This window comes from Carassius auratus, chromosome 37, assembly GCF_003368295.1.
Source record: "Carassius auratus strain Wakin chromosome 37, ASM336829v1, whole genome shotgun sequence".
In the NCBI taxonomy this organism is placed as follows: Eukaryota; Metazoa; Chordata; class Actinopteri; order Cypriniformes; family Cyprinidae; genus Carassius; species Carassius auratus.
Genome location: NC_039279.1, coordinates 11385478 through 11408181, shown reverse-complemented (window position 1 = coordinate 11408181; position 22704 = coordinate 11385478). Strand labels below are relative to the sequence as shown.

Below are 22704 nucleotides of genomic sequence, written 5' to 3'. Positions count from 1 at the left end.
TCTGTTAGTGATGGTTATGCTGATATTCACCACTCCATCTGATATCCAGAAGCAGGGAAGGAAATTAGCACCCGTCACCAGCCAAATGCGGGTGATTTCGTGTTGTGGCGGGCAAACTCACTTCACCTACCAGCCACTGTGTCGGGTAAATAAAAATAGCATACTGTTTCACCCGGCCAGTGGACAAAAAAGTTAATTTCCATCCCTGGTGTGTGTACAACACGCAATAAAGTGTAATATCATCTGAAGCAGCTCCGTGGAGAAAGGAGGTGTAAACCGGGCTCGAAACTGCGGCGTTGTTCCCAGCTCAGTGTTTGCAGCTGAAGTTAGTGCCGTCGGCGGAGTGATATATTTGTTGGTTATTTAACAGTACGTTTTATAGCACGCTCTTGTAAGGTCAAAATGATCAAAGACGGTCACAAATGATCAAAAACTTCTGTTTTTCCTGTCCCAAACTATCTTGAGTAACAAAGGGTCCATTCGGCATTCCTGATGGCATTAAAGTGATGATATCAATAGCCGTCTTTCCACTATCGAGCTAGGACCGGGCGTGCTAGTGCGTGCCAGGGCCAGTCGCGTTTCCACTGTCACTTCCGGGGCTTGATCGTGCCTCGCCGGGGCTTCCTCGGGGCCAACGGCCAGGTTTTTTCGGCCCGACTAAATCCTTGGGCCAAAGCGGGCCAGCTGGGGCTAGAGGAGGGGTTAAGAACAAAGGCGGAGTTTCTCCGTGTCTGGAGAGCATCAGCGCGGATCATTTCAGAAAGATAACAGCTTTAACACCAGCATTAAAGACTTTTAAAATAAGTTGAGCTCAAAACTCACTCTTAGTTAGCAGCAAGTGTTTGAAATAACTTGATCCGATGTGGATTATAATCATTAAACAAGGCAGAAATATTTATAAGCGATGTAAAAGACTATGCACGCTAAACATTAACGTTACTATAGTAAACATCCTAAATATGACCGCTTGGATAAATCAGACGTCCGCTTCTTATTCTCTATCACAATTGTGTATTTATTAAGTAACATTTTATCTGTCGTCTGGTTTCAAGAGTTTAGCTCCGTTGCATATCATCAAAATATAATAATTATTTTAGTTTGGGAGCTTTTATAAAAATAGAGAGTGCGCTGAGGATCATTTCAGAAAGATAACAGCTTTAACACCAGCATTAAACACTTTTTTTTTTTAATAAGTCGAGCTCAAAACTCTCTTTCAGTCAGCAGCGAGTGTTTGAAATAACTTGATCTGATGTGGATTATAATCACTAAAAAAGGCAGAAATATTTATAAGCGATGAAAAATATATGCACGCTAAACTTGTTACCATAGTAAACATGGTAAAATATGACCGCTTGAAGAAATCAGACATCAGCTCCTTATTCTCTATCACAGTCATGTATTTATTAAGTAACTTAATATTATCTGTCACAAGCCTCGTCTCGAGAGTTTAGCTCACGTTGCCTATCATAAAGGAATATAGCCTAATAATGTTTTTGTTCGGGAGCTTTTATAAAAATAGAGATATTATCATTCATTCTAAATATGACGGCTATACTGTGGCTAATAAACAGAAACAGACTTGACTGAATAAGCTGGCTATTTTCATGAGCGTTAAAAATAAATAAATAAAATAGAAATAAGTGCATTTATGTGTGAATAATTTTGAGTCCTAATAAATTAAAACAATATGATCAATGTATCACTTATTCTATAGTTGAAACATGGATGCTTTTGAATTTGAATATATAACAAAGCATGCAAACAAACGGCCGCTTTTATCATCTTCGTTTTGTGATCGCGCATGTTCCAGTGACTTATTTCTTAGTTTTCTGATAACTTCTCTTTGATGGTGAAATTTTGAGGTTGCATGACGTTGTTCTGAGAGGCGTGTAAAGGGCGTGTTTTAGTGACGTGCACCGGTGCTTCAAGCTCCACTGTGGAAACCCTGCGCTATTCTGGCCTCGTGCTACTGGCCCGGGGCTATGAGCCCCGCCCGGCCCGCTTTAAGCCCTGGCTCGCACTGGCCCGACAGTGGAAATGCGTCTAATCAAGGCCTGTAGGCCAGCATGTGTTTATATCGGGGGTCTGCTAATTGTCACACCTTTTGCACAATGGGTGAAGCTGTAGTCTGCTGATTGGTCAGGTTGAATGTCTCACATTTGGGTTTCAGTCACATGGTCAAGGAAGGGATAAAAGAAGACTGTGAATGTTGCTCAAGGCTTTTTCTCTCTTCTGGCTTTTCTTTGCTGAATCTTTCCTTTACTGGAGCTCTCTCCCTCTATTTCTCCCTCTCTCTATCTCCCTCTCTCTCTTTCCTTCGAAGGTAATATTTTACATACATGTTGGGTACAATTAACTATATGTTTTACCACCCTTCATTTATTTTGAAACCAATTCAAGTGTAACCATATCGAAATATTGTTATTAAACCATTTTAATTATTAATTATGTGCTAACTAGTCTTGACTCAATATTAACTTTGAAGTGCTACCTATTGCAATACAATATAGTCACTTAATAGCAATGCTCTCCCACATATTTAGCTATTGTAACTGCGCTTATTTCCGTCGTTGGTATAAGTGGCAGTGGGTGGTAATAGACTAGAAATGTACAGTTTTATAACATCATGCTGATAACGTTTCTTTAGTCCTTTCGGCAATCCTACAGCCTGAACCTCTGTAGACAAACCACCCTTACACACTCATGTTATACAAGATTGTAGAGTTTAATTTGGTATCACGCACAAGTTTCCGCATACTGTCACGTCTCTGTCAGACCCCGGTAAGTTCATTTTCCTCCAGCATTCTGCATTCTATATGCACAGTTTGTGTTTATCTTATTGTTTATAACGGCATAATAAGCAAACTAACAAATAGTATTATCGGTCGCGTGTCTAATAACTGCTGTCCGGGGGATGCATTTTATTTCCAGTCTTCAAGTACTTTTTCGGAAGTTAGCTCTGTGGCTAGTAAGTCAACCCTCTACATTGCGAGTAAATCACTCTCATATGCGACTAAATCTTCCTTCTGGCTACTAAATGATGTCTAATATTAGCCAATGGCTAATAAATTATCTGATTTTTCTCGCCAGTGTGTTAGTTGGAGGCTAAGTTTAGCTCAAATATATTCACTCGCGAACACGCTCTGACTCTCTGTCAGACGATCTGTGTTTTTTTTATGCTTTTTCACCTGTATAGTGTACCGTGAACTCTAGTGTTAAGGAGCACAAATCGCCGTCGCATTCGCTCATTCTCACATAGAGAAAGAGAGAGAAAGGGGGATTGAAGTGCTACATTTAAATAATATTATTTGTTGTATTTTCCTGTCAAAAATAACGGTGTTCCTATGGAAAACTTCAGCTTTTAAGAACAGCAGGGTTTTCCGGTAGTGGGTGGAGTTAATGTGCGAACGGTAATCTCATTGGCTGGCGCTCCCCTATTATCATTATTTTATACATAATTATGTTTTGATTTCAACAAATCAGTTCGAGTGAACACACAAAACCTAATTAATATTCATGAATCCAACGTATAATAACTGATTTTTCCAGAATTCCCTCCACATTTTAAAGTATTCTGTTTAACCCCTTAACTGTCACTCACGTTTTTAAAGATAGACTTGAATGTGTATGATACAAACCTAACTTTTTAAAGTTCATGACTGAAAACAAATAATGTAACATGTAACATGATATTGATGTACCATTTACATCAGGGGTGTCAAACATACGGCCCACGAGCAAAACACGGCCCACGGGTGTCCAATCCAGCCCGCAGGAGGATTTCAACAATAATATAAATAATCAATTAAACGTCATAAGTTTAATCACAACAAGACTAATATTAAATTACACCATGTGATGCGCTGGACAGCTTCGTATGGAGAAAATAAATGAGTAAGGAGTGTGCAATATTTATCGTGAACTAATATCCTAACTGTTGTTTTAATGATGTGAGAACTGACATTTTGTTACTTTGCGAAAAAAAACAAAAACACATTGTGAGAGTTTTTCAGTGTCAGATGAAGGCTATCAGGTTACAATATAATTCAAGATATGAGGCAAAAATGACCTGTATTGTTTTTAATATTTATGTCATGATCGTTAAGTAATGTCTAACTATATCAAGAGTGTTGCTTTCCTGAATGTCAGCGCAATCGCTTTTATACAATAGCTCAACTAAAAAGATGCTAGTATTAAGTGTGTTACATTAGTCACAATTCTGTCTATCGCTGTTTCACCAAGGAAAATTTTTTAACAAAGCCAAAAAAGACCAATTGTGTGTGATTATTTTGTTACTGAATTAATCTTTGCATTTGAATCTATGATTCAGTGGCCCATTCATAAAGGCTGCATCCGAAAACTAAAAAATGCTGCCTTCGGAGGTCGCATTCCAAGGTAGGAAGGCATCAAGGAACGTCCGAAATCAATGTCAGCTTCACTTCCTGTCTCCTGAGAAGCCTTCATCTGGCCGGTTTTTTTAAGGCAGCATAGATGTATCCTTCACTGCTTCTGATATCCCACAATCCTGTGCGTTCCATTCTGTGACAGTTAAGCCAAAAAATAAAGATGGCGTCTGAAAGTTGCGGTCGGGGGTCAGTTTGTGTGTAAATGTATGTTTCTGAACAACGTTTTCCACTTTTTATGTAATTTCTAGTGAGAAATTAATATTGCAGTAATGAAATATCCACTTAGTTATTACCAAAGCTCTCTATATTTTGCTTTAGATCATTAAACCATTACTCCGCCTCAGAAGCATGTCCGAAATCCGTTTCATGAGGTGCCTTCGGGCAAAAAGAGTGCCTGCCAAGTCATTGCCTGATTAGACTGCAAGGCAGCAAGTCACCTGCCTAAGTTTTCGGATGCAGCCAAAGACAATCACTAACTTCATTTCTAAATGAATCAGCCGTTTTGAAGGAGTCAGTTGATCACTCATAAAGAAAGCGATGTGGTGCCACCTACAATTTGTGTCAATATTGCACACTGCTAAAATAACCTAGCATCTTCTTCAAAAACATAATTTCCTTTATGTTTATATATAAAGGAACACACACATATATACATTTAACAAAAAGGTAATTCGGCCCACACAAGGGGACATTTTCTCCGATCCGGCCCTCAACCTTAAATGAGTTTGACACCCCTGATTTACATGGTAATGCAATGTCTGATTTTAAAATGGGTTTTAAAGGATGAATTTTGAGATTTTAAGTTTTCTGTTAATATATAATTTGATGATTTCTAAAATGTAATAGAGAAAAAGGCAACAAAGTCGTCTTTTTTTTTTAAACAAAGGTCAAAACTGTTATGATGTAGATTTTTAAGGGTGCACTCTTGTCATAAATTAATCTATTACTTTTCATACATAATTTTTAACAAAAAACATTGGTAAAATATATATTTGGGGATCTTAGACCTTTCCAACGATATATAGTTTGTCAAGATTAGTTTAGATTTGATTGTAATATAAGTGAAGTAATATAGGTGTTAGGGGTGGGTGATATCTCGATATTTAAAATATATCAAGATATTTTTTAAACACGATATGGATTTTGAAATATCGTATATATATCGATATATTGTTTATATTTAATTCTGATTCCGCCACTTTGCTTGTTTGTCTTCTCTGTGCTGTGCTCGCCCCCCGCCTCCTTGGGCCCTCCCCTCGCGTGTTGTCTCATAAACATGGCGGCATCCGGAACCAGCCCGGAAGCTATGAACTAGTCAAAAAAAAAAAAAAAAAAAGGACAACTGGCTCCATTATATGGGATACTTCGGTTTTAAAGTGTCGGGTGAACAGCAGGCAGATGTCTACTGTAGGGCCCTATGATTTCTGCGATGCAGAAAACGCGGACGGAATCGCGGAATCCAGTCATAACAACGGAATTTACAGTTTAACGTGGAATGTCATGGAATTTGTCAAATTTTAAATGAACTATCAAAAGTAGGTCATTGCACTCAAATCAAATCGCGATATGGACTAATATCTACAAATATTAAGCCGGAAAAGTATATTTAAATATGAATTCTATATGTTCTAGCGTCACATCACATCATAGACTGTAGTATCACATACACAGAACTGTAGAAAGCCTACTACTATTAAAATGAAACTAACATAATTTAATACTTCCATGTATTATTTTTAATAGTAAATCCCCTTTGTTTACCAAAAAATAAAAAATAAAGTTTGCTTAATTTTCAATACTTAAAAGATAAATTAAATGAATGTTTTATGCCTTAATTTGATAACCAGAAAAATGTGAATAGACAGAATTTCAGAAGGGAAAAAACATTTCTCACAAGGCTATTTTAAGAAAAAAATGTAATAAATTAAGTTGTTTTTATGCATTTAAATAATTACACTTGCTTAAACAGAATTAGATAACAATAAAACATATGGTGAAGAAAAAAATAAAACATTTCATAGGGCCCTAAACATGTTATATTTGGCATATTTGTTTTTACAGTAGTTTTTGGGGGGTTTCCTGTAAAGATAGAGATATATATCGAGATATAGCAAAATATATTGAGATATATTTTTTTGCTCCATATCCCCCAGCCCTAGTAGGTGTCCCGTATTCAGGACATGGTTGACAGTTAAGGGGCTAAATAATCATGTGCGTTTTTTTTTTATAGGTTTTGTTATCAGTTGTACGTTTGTGCTTTATCTTATGTTTTCTGTTGTTTAATGAATGTTTCTTTGCATCATTTAAGTGTTATGTGTGTTTTCATGATGATGTTTAATGTTTGCATGAATGACTCCGTCCACCTTTTATATATTAGTGTATACTTCTGCTTGTTACAGACTACACTCTTTAAAATAAAGGTGCTTCATAGGGCTGGGACAACGCGTAGAGGTCATCGATGACGTAGACGTAAAAAATACGTAGACGCAAAATATGCGCATCGATTCGTCGGCCTGTTTTTATTTCTCTAAAATAAAACAGATGGCCGGATCAACATTCTGTCCAACGTTATATAACCAATCCAGGGGTTTTTCTGCATTGATCTTTTTTTTGGCAGCTGTCAAAGCCTTATTTGATCGGTGAGTGATGTAGAATAGAATGACTGCTGCGCCTGACAGTGCGTGTACGAGAGAGAGACCCGGCTGTGCGCGCACACTCACAGTCGTCAAACAACACGAGCGCTTCTTGCTCTCTCTACCTTGTGCATATTAATCCAAATCATTAAACACGATAGAAAAAGGGCGAAACGCCAAAGTTTCACGCCCGCTCACGCACTCACAGTCTTCAAACTACACAAGCGCAGTCTTGCTCTCTCTCTCTCTTTCTCCCTCGTGCATATTAACCAAAATCATTAGACACGATAGAAAAAGGGCGGAACGCCAAAGTTTCACGTGGAGCATTCTGAGATTTTGTTTTTCTCCATGACAGGCTGCTGGCTCCCACTGTTAATTTTTATTTTTATATTTAGTGGAAAAGCACTCTCTGTATTAGCTTAAAGCCCTCAAGTTTACATTGGTTACTGTATTCTTTCAATTGTTCTAAACAAGTATTTTGGGTGACCTTTTTTATTGAATGCTAGACATCAAGTTGTTGTTATTTTCATCTGAAAGAAGTAGGGATGCACCGGTTGACCGGCCATAAATCGGAACCGGACGATTTTTTCGGAAGTGCACTCGCTTGCACAGACTACATTGTAATTGTTCGCTATGTCATTTGTGTGGAAGAGTATTTCGAAATCTGTGCGCAGGACACCGGCAGCCGATCAGCACTGGAAATGCAGAGCTTCATATCTGAGGCACAGATAGCAGGAAGCGAACAGCCGTTGGTGTACTGGCGCACAAATAAGAGTCCCTTTTTCTGCGTGCACTAAAGCTGTGCGAGCGTTTACTGTACCGGTCACGAGTAGACCATGTTCAGATCAACTTGTCACGTGTTGGATGAGAAACAAAACGGACTAAACTGGGACAAAACGGAAAGGTTTTTATTATTTTTTTTATTAGAATTTGCATACACGTTTGAAAATCCAGAAGTAAACGTCAGTTCTGCATTAAAATTATTATTTTTATTTTACCTTAAAATTACATTTAAACTTAATTTGATTTAAAAATCACCTGCTGTAGCACACTGAAAAAAGTGTTTCATTCATCCAATTAAAACATTTTAGGGTAATGATTCACATCTGTATTTTTTTTCTTAAAACAAGTTATTTATTTTTCATAATATAGATGTGAATTATTAATCTTTTCTTTTTTTTTAATTGGATGAATGAAATACTTTGCATCTGTGTTTTATTCGAACCAACATTATTTGATTTTAACATTTTGGAAAATGTATTTATATAGCATACTTTTATTTAGTCTCACTGGTAAAGATTTTTTTTTTCCAAATTTAAAAACTAAAATACTGAATGCTGATTAAGAAACATCTTATTGAATGTGTTGATTTTTTTGTTTGGATTTTAGAACTATGCAGTTATTGCCTTTAATTTCACATGGTTACAGTTAATCTTTTATTTAAGGCCAGTTCTATGTAGTTTCAACCAAATTCAAAAACAAAAGCTAAATGCTGATGTCTGTACCATCTATGGTTGTATTGAATGTAGACTACTTATTGAGCAGTAACTGCTGTTAATTTCAGATGGTTACAGTTATTGTTTTCAATAGCCAAAAGCCAGTTTGGCCTATTAAATACCAAATATCTTCTTTATACACACTTTCCTTCTTTCTTGTTTGTTGCTTAAAAGATTTTAAAAAATCGGAAATTGGTATCGGAATCGGCCAGTTTGCTTGTAAAAAATCGGTATCGGAATCGGCCATGAAAATTATGATCGGTGCATCCCTAGAAAGAAGAACTTTTTTCAGTAAGCTAGGCCCTATGTGTTCAGTAAGCTTGTTTCAGTAAGCTATGTGTTTTCAATGCTTCAAGGTTTTATTGAATGCTATCTCTATACAAGTGCAAAGTAATGCATTCTTAGTCAGTCTTTTATTTTGTAAGAGCAATAAGCATATATTGCAATGTTAAGGAATTCATGTTTTTTTTTTTCATTCAGATATGTAAATCAACATGTATAAATTGTTAGTAGTCAATTAATGGGGAGATAATCGAAATCAAATCGGTCTGAAAAAATTAACCGCTAGATTAATAGTTTAAAAAATAATCGTTTATCCCAGCCCTAGTGCTTCACTATGCCATTAAAGAACATTTGTCTAAATTAGGGCAGTAGCTATTGAATATTTTAGATTGAGATTGAGTATTTTATTTTAATCGAGTATTCTACCAAAAATTCCATCGATTAATCGAGTAATCGGATAAAATGTGTTTTTGCTTGATTAGTGCAATATTAATTATGCAGGAAAATAAAACTCCTGTGTCTCTTAAGATGAACAACTAAGTTTCCTTTTATAGAATTATTATTAATTTTAAATGCATAGAATGCAATGCATACATCAAAAATAAACATTAAATTATTACCCATTGTTTCTCTGTCTGTACTTGTACTGTGAACAATGACAATAAAGTTGACAGATGAATTAAGTGCATTTAAGTGCCATTCAGTTGGGGTTTTAAATAAAGCATTTTCTGAGATGCACATTAAACATTAAACACAAAACATTAATTTAATTTATCTTTTAATTATTGAAAATTAACTTAACTTTTTGGTCAACAAAGGAGATTAACTATTAAAAATAAAACATCGAAGAAATGTTGTGTGATTAAAAAATGTTTGATTTTTTTAGTAGTAGGCTATGTACATTCTGCTGAACAATAGTCTTTAACCAGACTTTTACTTTGACGGGTTGACGTACCTTTACAGTTCTGTGTATGTGGTGTGTCGCTAGTTTTACTCAGATCAAATGGTCAAATGCTCATGAAGTGACTGTCAGAGCAGTTCTGGAGATGTTGTTCATGTGTTCACGTCCTTCTTTAGTGAGACAGCAGATGCTGAAATTACCGGAGTGTCACGCGCGCTTCAGTGTTAATAAAGGAAGTCGCGCTTCTGCTCCATTCATTAACAGAGACAAGCAGAACATGCAAGATTCATATTTAAATAGACTGTTCCGGCTTAATATTTACAGATATTAGTCCATAATGTGATTTGATGTAAGTGCAATGACCTATTTTTGATTAATTCATTCAAAATTTGGCAAATCCCATGCCATTCCAGGTTAAACTATAAATTCCGTTTTTATGACTGGATTCCGCGATTCGCTCTGCGTTTTCAGCATCGCGGAAATCATAGGGCCCTAGTCGTGGTATGCCAGCTCTATCTTGCAATGGACACACGCCAGGACGTAGGGCTGGACGATTACGGCCTAAAGTCAAAACCTCGATTAATTGAACATTTTATACCTCAATTATGATTAATGAACGATTATTTGTATCCGTTTTGTTTTTTTGCCCTCATAGTTCACTGACAAGGTTTGTACTGTAAACAGGGCAATAATTGGGGTTTGCGGGGCCCTGCTTCAGGTTGTACCAGTGGGCCCTGTTTGAAAGTGTTTATTTAGTATGTTCGTTAGTATGTTTATTTGTTCATCAACATGACCGCCACGTCCCAGAATGCAACGCGGTGCCCAAGCCCTATTAGGCGTGGTCACTTTAAGAGACTATTTTTAATGTATTTGTCGGTACAAGAGCTAAAACGGGCTCTTACACATCCTTTTCTGTTTGATTAAACTGCGATTTGTTTTTGTTCGTTCAGGTGCAGGAGGAACTTAAAGGAAAACTTTGCAAACGAGAGCTCAGTTCAGTGTTGCTGTCTGTGAGATGCGGCTCTCTCTCCGTGTGTCGTTACAAGTGGCAAGGCTTAATAACACATGAAAATGATACGCTTTCGTGTCGACACGCAGCAGCGTTCTGTCAACTGTCCTGAGTGTCTTTTTAGACTGGCCTCAGCCAGATGGTTGAGATCGACTAGTAAAGGTGGGATATTTTTTCCTATTGAAAGAGCGATCATAGCTCACTATCAGCAGTTATTTTATCTATGTTCGTAACATTTCTTACATTTTATTGCTCGGTGTAAGAGATAAATAAAGATTAAAGGTAAACAGTACCAGTACGAGTGATTGTGTGTGTGAATTAGTCATACCGTCTCTATATTACTGTCAAGCTGGGGGTTGTAAATAGCCTAGTTCCTTCAAACGTAGGAAAATATGCTATAATAAGTTTTGAGATTCTAAGATACTTTAGTGATAAATCACAGGACAGCGCGATATAATAATACACATCCGATCGTCTAATCGCTAGAATGACCAAACCATAAAACAAATACAACTGACAAAGTTTGGTGAAGACTCAAGGATCACCGCTCGCGCTCCATCACTATGTGTTGAACCGGCGTTCACCTCTGTGTAGGGCTGCACGTTCTCAAGTTTTTCATTAACCGTTAACCGAGGCCCTTAGCGGTTAATACTCGGTTAACCATAGTGTGCCATAGTAACCATAACCATAGTAATTTCCGGACATTGGCCGAAAAAAAAGGAATGTCCGACAAAATGTAATCTCTCCGGTCAAATTGTCCTATTAAAACTGCCTAATAATGCCGCCCATTAACACAATCTGAATTTGAGAATAAGCCTAAAATGTATAAGGCAAAAGGTAACAAGCAGACTCCGCGGCCGCCTCGCTAAGGCTATGACTATGTTTGACACGTACAATATTTGAAAATCGATAATTATTTATTTATTTAAATTACATTTATATCTGAATTTATGTCAACCTATAGACTTTCAAATATCAAAATGTCATGAATTAATATGTATTTTTGTACAAAATGACATATAAACATATTTTCCTATTATACTTTGCCTGGAAACGCTTCCAACAAGGCGTCGGTTCTATTTCTAGCATGCACGCGTCGAGCCGCGCCTGGGCCGCGCGTCTCACGCAGGCAGTCGGCAAGCTCTAACCTGTTAACATGGGAACCGAATTAAAAACAGACACGCCACGCAGCTGAGATACTTTCGCCACGCATCCTGTGTGTCCTGACCGGCCTAATGATGCCCGGGTGTTGGCTGTTGAGATTACAACAACGAGGTTGTACTTGTATCTACGCACTGTATTGCAATACTTGCATTTTGCCCCGTCACTCGTATTAGCCCGCTCACATTAGAAAAATGACTTCTTCTTGTGGACATTACAAATGTCTGGGAGCGCTCTGGCGGTCTCTGGTGGTGCAAAAATGTATTACAACTAAATTCAATGCACGCCATTGACGTCACTTAACCGAGCAAAATTTTTCACTCGGTTACACGATTTTTAACGGTTAATCGGTTAACCGGTTAACCATGGACACCCCTACCTCTGTGTTTTGCTTTTATGCCACTGACTGGTAGAATCATGTGGCAACACAAGCTTTTAAGGGGGAAGTATTAACAGGAAATAACCGAAATAACAGACATGGGAAAATTAAGTTGGTTAAGAGGTTCTAAATTTCGGTTTCGATTACTTTGATTAATCGTCCAGCCCTACCACGACGTTCTCTTGATGTTTGCCCATGCCCTCAAATCAAAACACTGCTGACTCCTTGCAGTATGTGATTTCGGACACAGCGCTTGTATCTCCTTCCACTTTGTGGGTGACATAAACGCGTTGTCACATTTTAAAAAATCATTGCGAAGAACCTGACGTGAGATTTAAAATAAATTAAAAGAGGCTTCGAGGCAGAGGAATTTGCCTCGATCATTTTTTCAAGTTACTTGAGTTACTCAAGGAATCGTTTCAGCCCTAGTCTAAATGGTTCCATAAAGAACATTTAACATCCAAAAGTAGGTTCTTCAGATTATAAAAAGGTAAGAAAGATAAGGTTCTTTAAATAACTTTTGACTGAATGGTTCTTTGTAGAATCAAAAATGGTTCTTCTATGGCATCGCTGTGAAGAACCTTTTGAAGCAACTTTATTTAAGAGTGTACTTGTGATGAGCTTTGATTCTTCATGTGGTTTTCTTTTTTCCACCTGCATTATTATGGTGGTTGTCAGTATGTTAAAGGTATAAAACATTTTAATAGCAGTGTGCATTGTTGAAATTTACTGAGTTGAGTTTTTATTACTGTAAAATTTACAGTTTTGGGCAAAACTTACAGAATGCAGTTTTAAGACATAACAGACTTTTTTTTAGATTTTTTTTTTTTTTTTTTTACGCAATAAAACTTGAAAGAATATAATTTGGTATTTGTGCATTGTCTGAGGTGGCTTATCAGACTGAGCACAAGTACCATGTTAAGATCTTTTTCTTGTAATCTTGTGCTTTAATCATTTAAATGTTTAAATCAGGAAGACTTAGGACAAAAAAAAAAAACATGTGCAAATGTTAAACCTTCCTACACCGAAACAATTCTGTCAACTTTCCCGAGCATCTTACATACACAGGGCTTTTATACTTCAACCAAACTAGTTTTGCACATTTCTAATCACTCCACTGACATCCCATTATTAACACTCCAAGTGTTAAACTATAAGCAGAATGGCTCTGTACAATGCCGCTCAGGCTCTATACACAAGAGCTCCTAATACTAAACAGCATTGAACCCCCACACTTGAGCCGGTGTAAATATTTACTGTAAGAACGCCCTAACACTCATTACTGTAACTGGACAGGAAATGGTGGGACGTAGACCAGATAAACAGAAACTGATGGAAATATAAGGGTAATATTCCCTACTCCAAAAGAAAAAGTTTAACTCTGACCTTTTCACTTAGTAAAGTGTGATTTAAAGAGTGACTGCAACAAACAGCCTTAAATTTAAGAATGCTGTATTTGCTGTGTTTTCTGCTGCATATGCATGCCCTGACATGTATAAATACTCTAAAGCAGTATAACAGGGGTCTCCAACATTTTTTTTACACAAAGGACTGGTTATATTTTTTAAATATTCTCACGGACCGGCTGGAGAGGGTAGGATTTATATCTTTCTATCTATCTATCGAAGTACAACGTTCCTGGATAAAAATCCTTTTTGATCCTGAAACAACATTCCAATCCACCAATCAGAATTGAAGTATAAGTTTTCAAATAACGCTAACAATCTTAGGGTTGGATGCTTCTATACCCCTGTAATTCACCTATCATTTCCCTCTGATTTTAGGAATAAAATTATGGCTAGGGTTAGTTTTAGGGGTAGGGATTGGGTTAGGTCTATATTTTTGCACAGTAATGTTGATCCAGGAACATGTCTTGGCAAAACCATGGTGACCATTTACATGTATATATACCTGGTACATTTCAATATTTTACCTGGAGTGTTTTCTCAAGCTTTCCTCTCCTCTTATAATAAAAAAAAGCAGATTTATGTTTAAACCGGTAGGTGCTAAAGCTGGGAAAATAAATCAAAGCATCACGAATCGAGAAATGATTCAGCATCGATTCTGAGATTTTCCGAATGCATCACAATTCTTTCTTGAATTGATTCTGAGATTAGTTTTGAACAGCAGATGCTTTAGAAACACCCGTTCTCAGCTCGTTTCCAAATCATTACAGACACTTGAACCTAAAATAATCATTCATAAAATTTGAAAAGTTTGAAGCGAATTGCAAAAGGTGTTCACAGTTGCTTTGTTTTCATTAATCTTGCATCATAAAAGCATTCTAAGATGAAGTGAAATTACATGACTCAGCCAGACGCACAAGCACTCTTTAGCACTCTTCTTCATGAGCATTTGAGTGTGCGGATAAAAACAAGATTAGTGTGCCATCTGCTGTTAAAATCTAAGCTACGAATCGATTCTGCATTGATTTATCGTCCAAGCCCTAGTAGGTGCCCATTGTCCACATTGCATAGTGCACACTTGTAATATCTAAAGAGAGAGAGAGCATACAGTTTTGACATAAAACAGGACCCACAGCGCTGCTGTCACTCACTAATATAGTGAGGGAAATCCACCTGCATTCCTGAGGTTAGGCTACTTACAGACTCAATATGGGATCTGCAATGATAACGTGATCGATTCCGGGACAGTTTTTAAGTTCTCATCTCCATAAACATAAGATGCCGTTGCATCTCTGATTTGTTGTTGGTCTAGCATTATGCTCGTATTTCTTCTTCGCTGTGAATTACAATTTCTGTTCATCTGACCATCCACAATCTGGGAAGCGCCACCACAAGAAGTCTGGAGTTACTGGCGTTCTGGTAAGCCAAAGTGGTAAACAGCTACAGTGTAGGTAAGGACTTCTTTGACATATCACATATCACACATGCTGTAAGTTATACTTTTCATGATTACTAATTAAAAAATATATATTGTAATCATAATGATTATTTTCAATTAATTGGCAGGGATAGCCTAATGGTTAAAATCTCTTAAAAATCTATGCTGAATGATAAAGACCCTTTATTAATAATTTACTTGGGAAAAAATGGGCAAAACTAAAATATAAGTACATAAACCGATTAATCGATTAATCGTAATAATAATCGACAGATTAACCGATTATCAAAATAATCGTTAGTTGTAGCCCTAGTAGACAGTCTTAAAGGGGGGGAGAAATGCTATTTAAAGCATACTGAGTTTTTTTACACTGTTAAAGAGTTGGATTCCCATGCTAAACATGGACAAAGTTTCAAAAATTAAGTTGTAAGTTTGAAGGAGTATTTTTGTTCCAAAAATACCTCATCCGGTTTGTCACAAGTTTTGGAAAGTTTTTTTCGATTATGGGTCTGTGTGACGTTAGATGGAGCGGAATTTCCTTATATGGGTCCTAAGGGCACTTCTCCCGGAAAAGAGCGCGTGCTCCCGTAGTGCAGAGCACTGAGAGCAGAGACATTCACTGATCAGAGTGAGAAACCGAATTGTCACAAAAGAAGTGTGTTTTTGGTTGCCAGGGCAAGACAACCCTGCACAGATTACCAAAAAAAAAAACAGCATTAAGGGACCAGTGGATGGAGTTTATGTTTACAGAGCATCAACGGAGTTGTGTAAGTGTTTTTGTTTGTTCCCTGGATTTCGAAGATGCTTGTTTTACAAACAAGGCCCAGTTTGACGCCGGATTTGCACATCGTTTATTTCTTAAGGATAATGCAGTCCCAACGAAAAAGGGTCACGATCGAGTGTTGGAACCACAGGCGGTGAGTAAAACTGCTTCAAATATCTCTGTGTTGTTAACTTAGCTATCAGCATAAGCACGATCAAGTAAACAACATCCAATTTTGTCATCAAACTGCACTTTCCACATGTAAGCTTAAAAAAAAAAAAAAAAAGACGACATAAAGTGGAACTTAGTCATTTTCCAAAACCGCTAAGCAAATATATAGTTTCAATACATACCACATAGAGAAGTCATTGCTGATGCTGCTCTTGTTAAATTTCAGCCTCTGGATCTGATTCTGGATCATAAATAAACGGCTGAATCTGACTGTTAGCCATGGTTTGTTTTGGATGATGTTTTTCCCTCACGGTAATGTCACAGCTTCCAAACGCTCTCAACGCAAAAGCCTACTCGCGCTTGTGATTCTTTAGCTCCGCCCACACTTTACGCCTCCAGCCACTCGTGTTTTTCTGGGAAAAATCGGTACAGACTATCTTTCTCTTATAAATATAATAAAACTAAAGACTTTTTGGAGTTATGAAGGATGCAGTACTACTCTATAGGTACTCAAGATTAACAGGATATTGAGTGAAAACGAGCATTTCACCCCCCCCTTTTAGAGCTGCACGATTAATCGTTAAAAGATCGCGATCTCGATTCAGACACCCTCTCGATCTCATTTCTAAAAGACGACAATTCCCCGAGTCTGTTAAACCTTTGACAAAGTCTTACCGGATCATTCAAATCCGTGCGCACACTGCCGCTGACACAGAGAGAGCTCTTACCATGTTTGGTTAAGAAACATCTTCACAAACAGTCTTTTCAACTACACAGTATTATATCTGTCTTACAGTCATTTATATTATCACAGAAATACTGGGATAAAGTTTATAGTTTAAATATAAACATTGATGTCTATATGGCAGCGATCAAAATATAACAAATCCCCTTTTGAAAGTACTGCGCTTTAAATAACGTTTGTGTCGATTGCATTGTTTCACCAATAGGTGGCGACAAGTGTCTTAATTTATTTGTCAATGAATTAATTTTTCATTCAAGAGAATCGTTCAAAAACGCTGATTCATCCAGAAATGAAACAAGTGTAGTAGGTTTATGAGTGAGTCGTTGAATCAGTGATCTAAACAACTTTTTCATCATTCTAATATTAAAAAAAACTGGGGTTTTAAATATATTATACATACACTACCAGTCAAAAGTTTTTGAACCATAAGATGTGTAATGTTTTTTAAAGTCTCTTCTGCTCACCAAACTATATTTATCTGATCCAAAGTACAGCAAAAACAGTAAAGTTTTGAAATATTTTTACCATTTAAAATAACTGCTTTCACTTGAATGTATTTTAAAATGTAATTTATTTCTGTGGTGTGCAGCTGTATTTTCAGCATCATTACTCCAGTCTTCAGTGTCACATGATCTTCAGAAATCATTCTAATATGCTGTTTTGCCATTCAAAAAAAACATTATTATTATTATTATTATTATGTTGAAAACAGAGGAGTAGATTTTTTTCAGGTTTCTTTGATAGAAAGTTCAGAAGAACAATAATTGTGTGTAATAGAAATATTTTGTTATAAATGTCTTTGTCACACTTGATCAATTTAAAGAATCCTTGCAAAATAAAATAATTAATTTATATACTTGTGATAATGATAATGTTAATAGTAATAATAATAATAAAGAATCGTAGGAGAATCTTGATCTCTATATGAGATCAAAAAATCGTGATTCTCAATTTATCCAGAATCGTGCAGCCCTACCCCCTTTAAGCTAAAACTTTCACGTCCAGTGTAGACACTGTAAGGAGCGATGACTGAGAACTAGGGATGTCAACGATTAATCGATGATCGATTAATTGTCGATAAGAGATGCAATCGATTAAGGTTATCGATGGTCGGTTAACCGATTCAATGTTGGGCTGCGTGCGGCTCATGCGCACTCAACACGTGCGAGCGGCTGTGAGTGACGGTGACGATATATAAAAGCATCATCATTCATTCACAATGTACAAATTAAGCTTTTAATGTGATTTAAACTTTAAAGTACATTAAAATAGAAACAACATAAAAGTTCTTCAACATTAAATGCAATAGAAATGTAGTTACTAATCATTTCATCAGATAACTGTTTTATATCGTGCGCTTTGCAGGGCTGCGGGACACAGTGACAGGACAGGTAGTCTATTCATTCCTACAACTTGTTAATTCATTCCTACGAATTATTAATGTGGCAATTGTCCATGTTTCATTAATTTTGTTCCCTAAATAACCCATGATTTAAGTGAAATAAGGGAACAAATTAATAAATCGAACGAATTCTTAATTCATGAAATCTTTAATTTCCCTTCCCATGTTTACCACAGTAAGAGATGCGAAAACAGTTATTAAAAGCGAAAGATAATAAAATATGCTGTATGCGGGTTTTTAAAAATCTGACATTTTCTAGGACAGAATCCAGCAGGATCAAATTAATGTGAGCAACTGTGTTTTGGTGCAGCAGCGCCGATGTAGTTCACTTAATGTGCAGCACAGTCACACGCGCTCCACATTTCGGATAATTTTATACAATAATGTCAGTTGAAAACATTGCAATTGTGCTTTAAAATACAACAACGAGCACCACAAAACCATTTAAAGATGCGCGTTCAGCGTTCTCCGTGCGGGATTGGAAACTGTCAACAAAGTAAAATGACCTCAAAAGTATGGCGCGCTCTCTTCATTTTATCAAATGATCATAATCGCATCTATTCATTTTATAATCCTGCTACTAGCATTTTATTCAGACTAAAACCTCTTTAATTCAAGTGAGAAAGCGTTTTGTGTGTGTGTGTGTGGCTTTTGCACATCCTGTCATACCGCTGACTGCGTGCCTGCAATAGACGCATTTTGCAGTATTATGGTTAACGATTAATCGATTAATTGATCGTTAATTTAAACGACGATCGATCATGGAAATAATCGAAATTTGACATCCCTACTGAGAACGATGGCGAATGATTTGCAAAAAAAAAACATGCACAGATCAAGCACAGTTTACAAATTGTTCTAAACAAAAACGTTGGTGAATTTTGATGTGACAGAACACAAGACTTTCTCCACTGGAGGATGCATCATGTATTATGAACTTTTGGCCAAAAGTAATGGTTTAAAGTTAGCGGTAAGCACCTCAATTATAAATCTGTTTATTATAAACACACAGCTTTCCACACAATGTTAACTGATGCACTAGAGTCATGTGGATTACTTGCGGATTAGGCTTATTGTGATTTTTTTTAATACGCTGTTTAGACTCTCATTCTGACGGAAACCATTCACTGCGGAGGATCCATTGGTGAGCAAGTAATGTAATGCTAAATATCTCCATCTTTTGATGAAGAACAAACTCATCTACAGCTAGGCAAATTTTAATTTCTGTTTGAGGTGTTCCTTTAAGGAAGCCGCCTTTTAAAGAGCAGGTCAAATGGTATTTTAAAGTGTCCTAATATTGTGTTTGGATTCTCCTACAACAGGTTTAAATACATCTAAGGTTAGAAAATGTAATTTTCTCAGAATATACATTTAGTATTAGAATAGTTTCTCATTGATTTCGAAACATTCTGTTCAAATCAGTTCTGAGCTTAAGCTTGGCCAGAGGACAACTGGCCCCCTGATGGAGCCTGGTTTCTCCCAAGGTTTTTTCTCCATTCTGTCACCAATGGAGTTTTGGTTACTTGCTGCTGTCGCCTCTGGCTTGCTTAGTTGATGACACTTAATTTCCAGCAATATTGTTGACTTGATTGCACAGATAATTAAACTGAACTGAGCTGGACGATGAAATCACTGAATTCAATGATGAACTGCCTTTTTGCATTACTGACACACTTTTTTTTATTTAATGCTGTTCAGTTGCTTTGACACAATCTGTATTGCTAAAAGCACTATATAAATAAAGGTGACTGTACGAAACTGTTCATATTTTGTGGGCAGGCGGGGATTATGTAAATGTGTTACCTTGTGTAGTAAATAGGTAACAGGCAGAAACTTAAAAAATACGAAGACTCGTTAAGGTGGTGTATTTATCATGCACTTTTTTGATTAACAACTTTGCAGACTGTTTACATTGAAGGATACATTCATCTTTAAAAACAGATCATTTCAAACAGAAGGCCAGAATGAGGGTTGAACAAATATTATTATTTTTTTTGTGCAAAACTTTTTAGTGAAAATCTTGTGCTGTTGTCACATTGTCAACCCTATGACTTTATGCAAATGGCAGGAATGATTTGCCTACTTGACTTTGTGGAAAATACAAAGCCTGTATTTTAGGCACTAAATTCTATATCGGTCTACTGTACTTAATCTTCAGTTAGGCTACTGAATAGAAAAAGTGAATTTTCACATATAACATTCACTTTTCATTAAACAATCAACCCTTGATGGATAAAGTCTGGACCTACATTTTTGTTGTTTTATTCATATCCAGATACGGAAGATAAATGAGTTTAAAAATAATATTTGATTAAACTTCTAAATAATATCACTAAAATTCCAAAATACATTTTTCCTAAACAGGCTCAGCTAAGTAAAGGCCACAAGGTAAAAATCTAAGAATGGATGTTACACACTCTCAATAAATTAAAAATATTAAAGCTGCGGTAGGGAACTTTTGACGCTCTAGCGGTTAACAAACAGAACTGCTTGCGTCTTGCGGAAGAACATCGTAGCCGGAACTACTTCTCTCTGTTTATGTCTATGAAGAATCACAAAGGTACTGGGTTACTCCGCCGCGGTACCCCCGAAGCAATCTAAAATAGTCCGAATATAAACACTTATTATAGGTGCACCCTAGTGATTCAGGACAAGCCAAAAACACGGTTTGGAAAATGGATTCATGGTGTACTCGCTTATTCTATACATTTTTCAACATTTTGAACACAAACAAAGTTACGGACCGCAGCTCTGATTGGTTATTTTTTACCGGGAGCGATGGAGTTTCTGCAAATGGCAATAGGAGCACTGGGAGGAGCCAGAGGAGCTTAATTTTTTTCTCAGATTATCGGTCTCATATTCTACTGTCAGGACATTATGACAGGTTTAATAAATATGTAAAAAAAATATTTTTTTACAAAAGTTCCCTACAGCACCTTTAAGCTTTTAATATCAACACTTAAATGCTAAAATTGAAAATGTTCTTTAACATTCACCTAAGCTTACAAATGATTTGATGTCAAACACAAGTGATGTAAAACTCTATTTACTACTTACATTAAATGTCTTTGACACTGTACGAGAAGTGAAATCATTACTAGCTTCCCTCCCTCGCAATGCCTTTGTCTTTGTAAGAAGTCCCTTTCCAAACAGTTCATTGGGGAATCATTGTTTGCTAAGACTCAGACCTCTGAACTCAATGAGAACAATTTGTTTGTATCATGAATCACACAAGGGTGTTCTTGGACTGGGTTACAAACAGGTTGTAGAATTGAAATGGCACAATAAGTCAAACACATGAAATTAAGGTCGATTAATGATTTGAATAGTTGGAACATGTTCTCAACAACAAAAAGAAAAGAAACTGATAAACAGATCAGATATTAAAAAAAAAAAAAGAAAAAGAAAAAAGTAAACGCAAAGACACAAGCAAAAGACTCACAATTCAGCCATAACAAAGAATTTACAGGGAACATTTCAAAAGAGACCTTTGGTTTCAGTTGAATTAAGCAACACACTCCGCCCATTAGCTCACTGATCTCTCAGTTGTGGCATTGATCCAATTTTCAAACCATATTAAACTAGCAATACTGTTCAAGTAAAAGCCTGTTCTGAATAACATAATTGCAAAGACAGAACATGACTCGATATGCAACTTTCAGTAAACACATCAATGAGAAATGTAACACTTTTTGAATGAGATACTCACCATTAGATGAACACAGCGAGTCATCAAACAACAGCATAGATAGGCCCGGAGTATTTTACAAATAAAAAAATACGCGTTAAGTAACAGCCAAATATATAAGCATCTAAAATTGCATAGCAATCTTTAGGTCTTAAGGTCTTAAGAATCAGCGACAGAGAGCACTGCCGGGATTAAAGCACCGCATGTCCTTGTGTTGAAAAACTAAAATTATAACTTCACCCTAGGCCCTACTCCTTGAGTACGAACATAAAAACTCGCACTAACACACAGTAGAAAGACTCCGAAAGACAGCAAAACACGAGCGCATTAGCCTGTCGTGTTTGAAAGTTGAAATCCCACCCCCATCCACGCCAGTAGTGGTTAACATTTTGATTCATCCCAACGACTCGACTCTTTTGAATCGGTTCATTCACTTGAATGATTTGTTCAAAAACACTGATTCGCTAGCGAAAAGCAACAACCGCATCTGTTAGCCTATGTACTCAGTGGAAAAGTTTGGAATTCTAATGCTTCTATACACAATTTGAATCTAAGATTTAATATAATCTTTATTTAAAATAACATTTATTTACAAATTGCATAGACACTTTTTAAAGAAAACAGTCAGAATTTATGATTTATTTATTTTTTATAATTAATGTGTAGAAAGTTTTTTTTATTTTTTTTTGGGGGGGGGGGGTTGTAGGTTTTCTTGTTGGGTGTCAACCCGATTGTGCCACCTGGTGTTGCCTTATAGATACTACACAAAACAGTGCTGCACGTTCAGCTCTGTTCATGTGGGTAGACATTCTAACAGTTGTTTA

General features: G+C 36.5%; 1 protein-coding gene across 1 annotated transcript in view; it reads right to left on the bottom strand.

Moving 5' to 3' along the window:
• svild (supervillin d) overlaps positions 1-22267 on the bottom strand; it is a 129385-nt gene extending 107118 nt beyond the window's left edge. Inside the window, exon 1 of the mRNA XM_026222771.1 lies at positions 21902-22267. The gene's annotated coding sequence lies outside the window, so the exon portion shown is untranslated. The remainder of the gene's footprint in view (positions 1-21901) is intronic.
• Between the last annotated feature and the right edge of the window lie 437 nt (positions 22268-22704).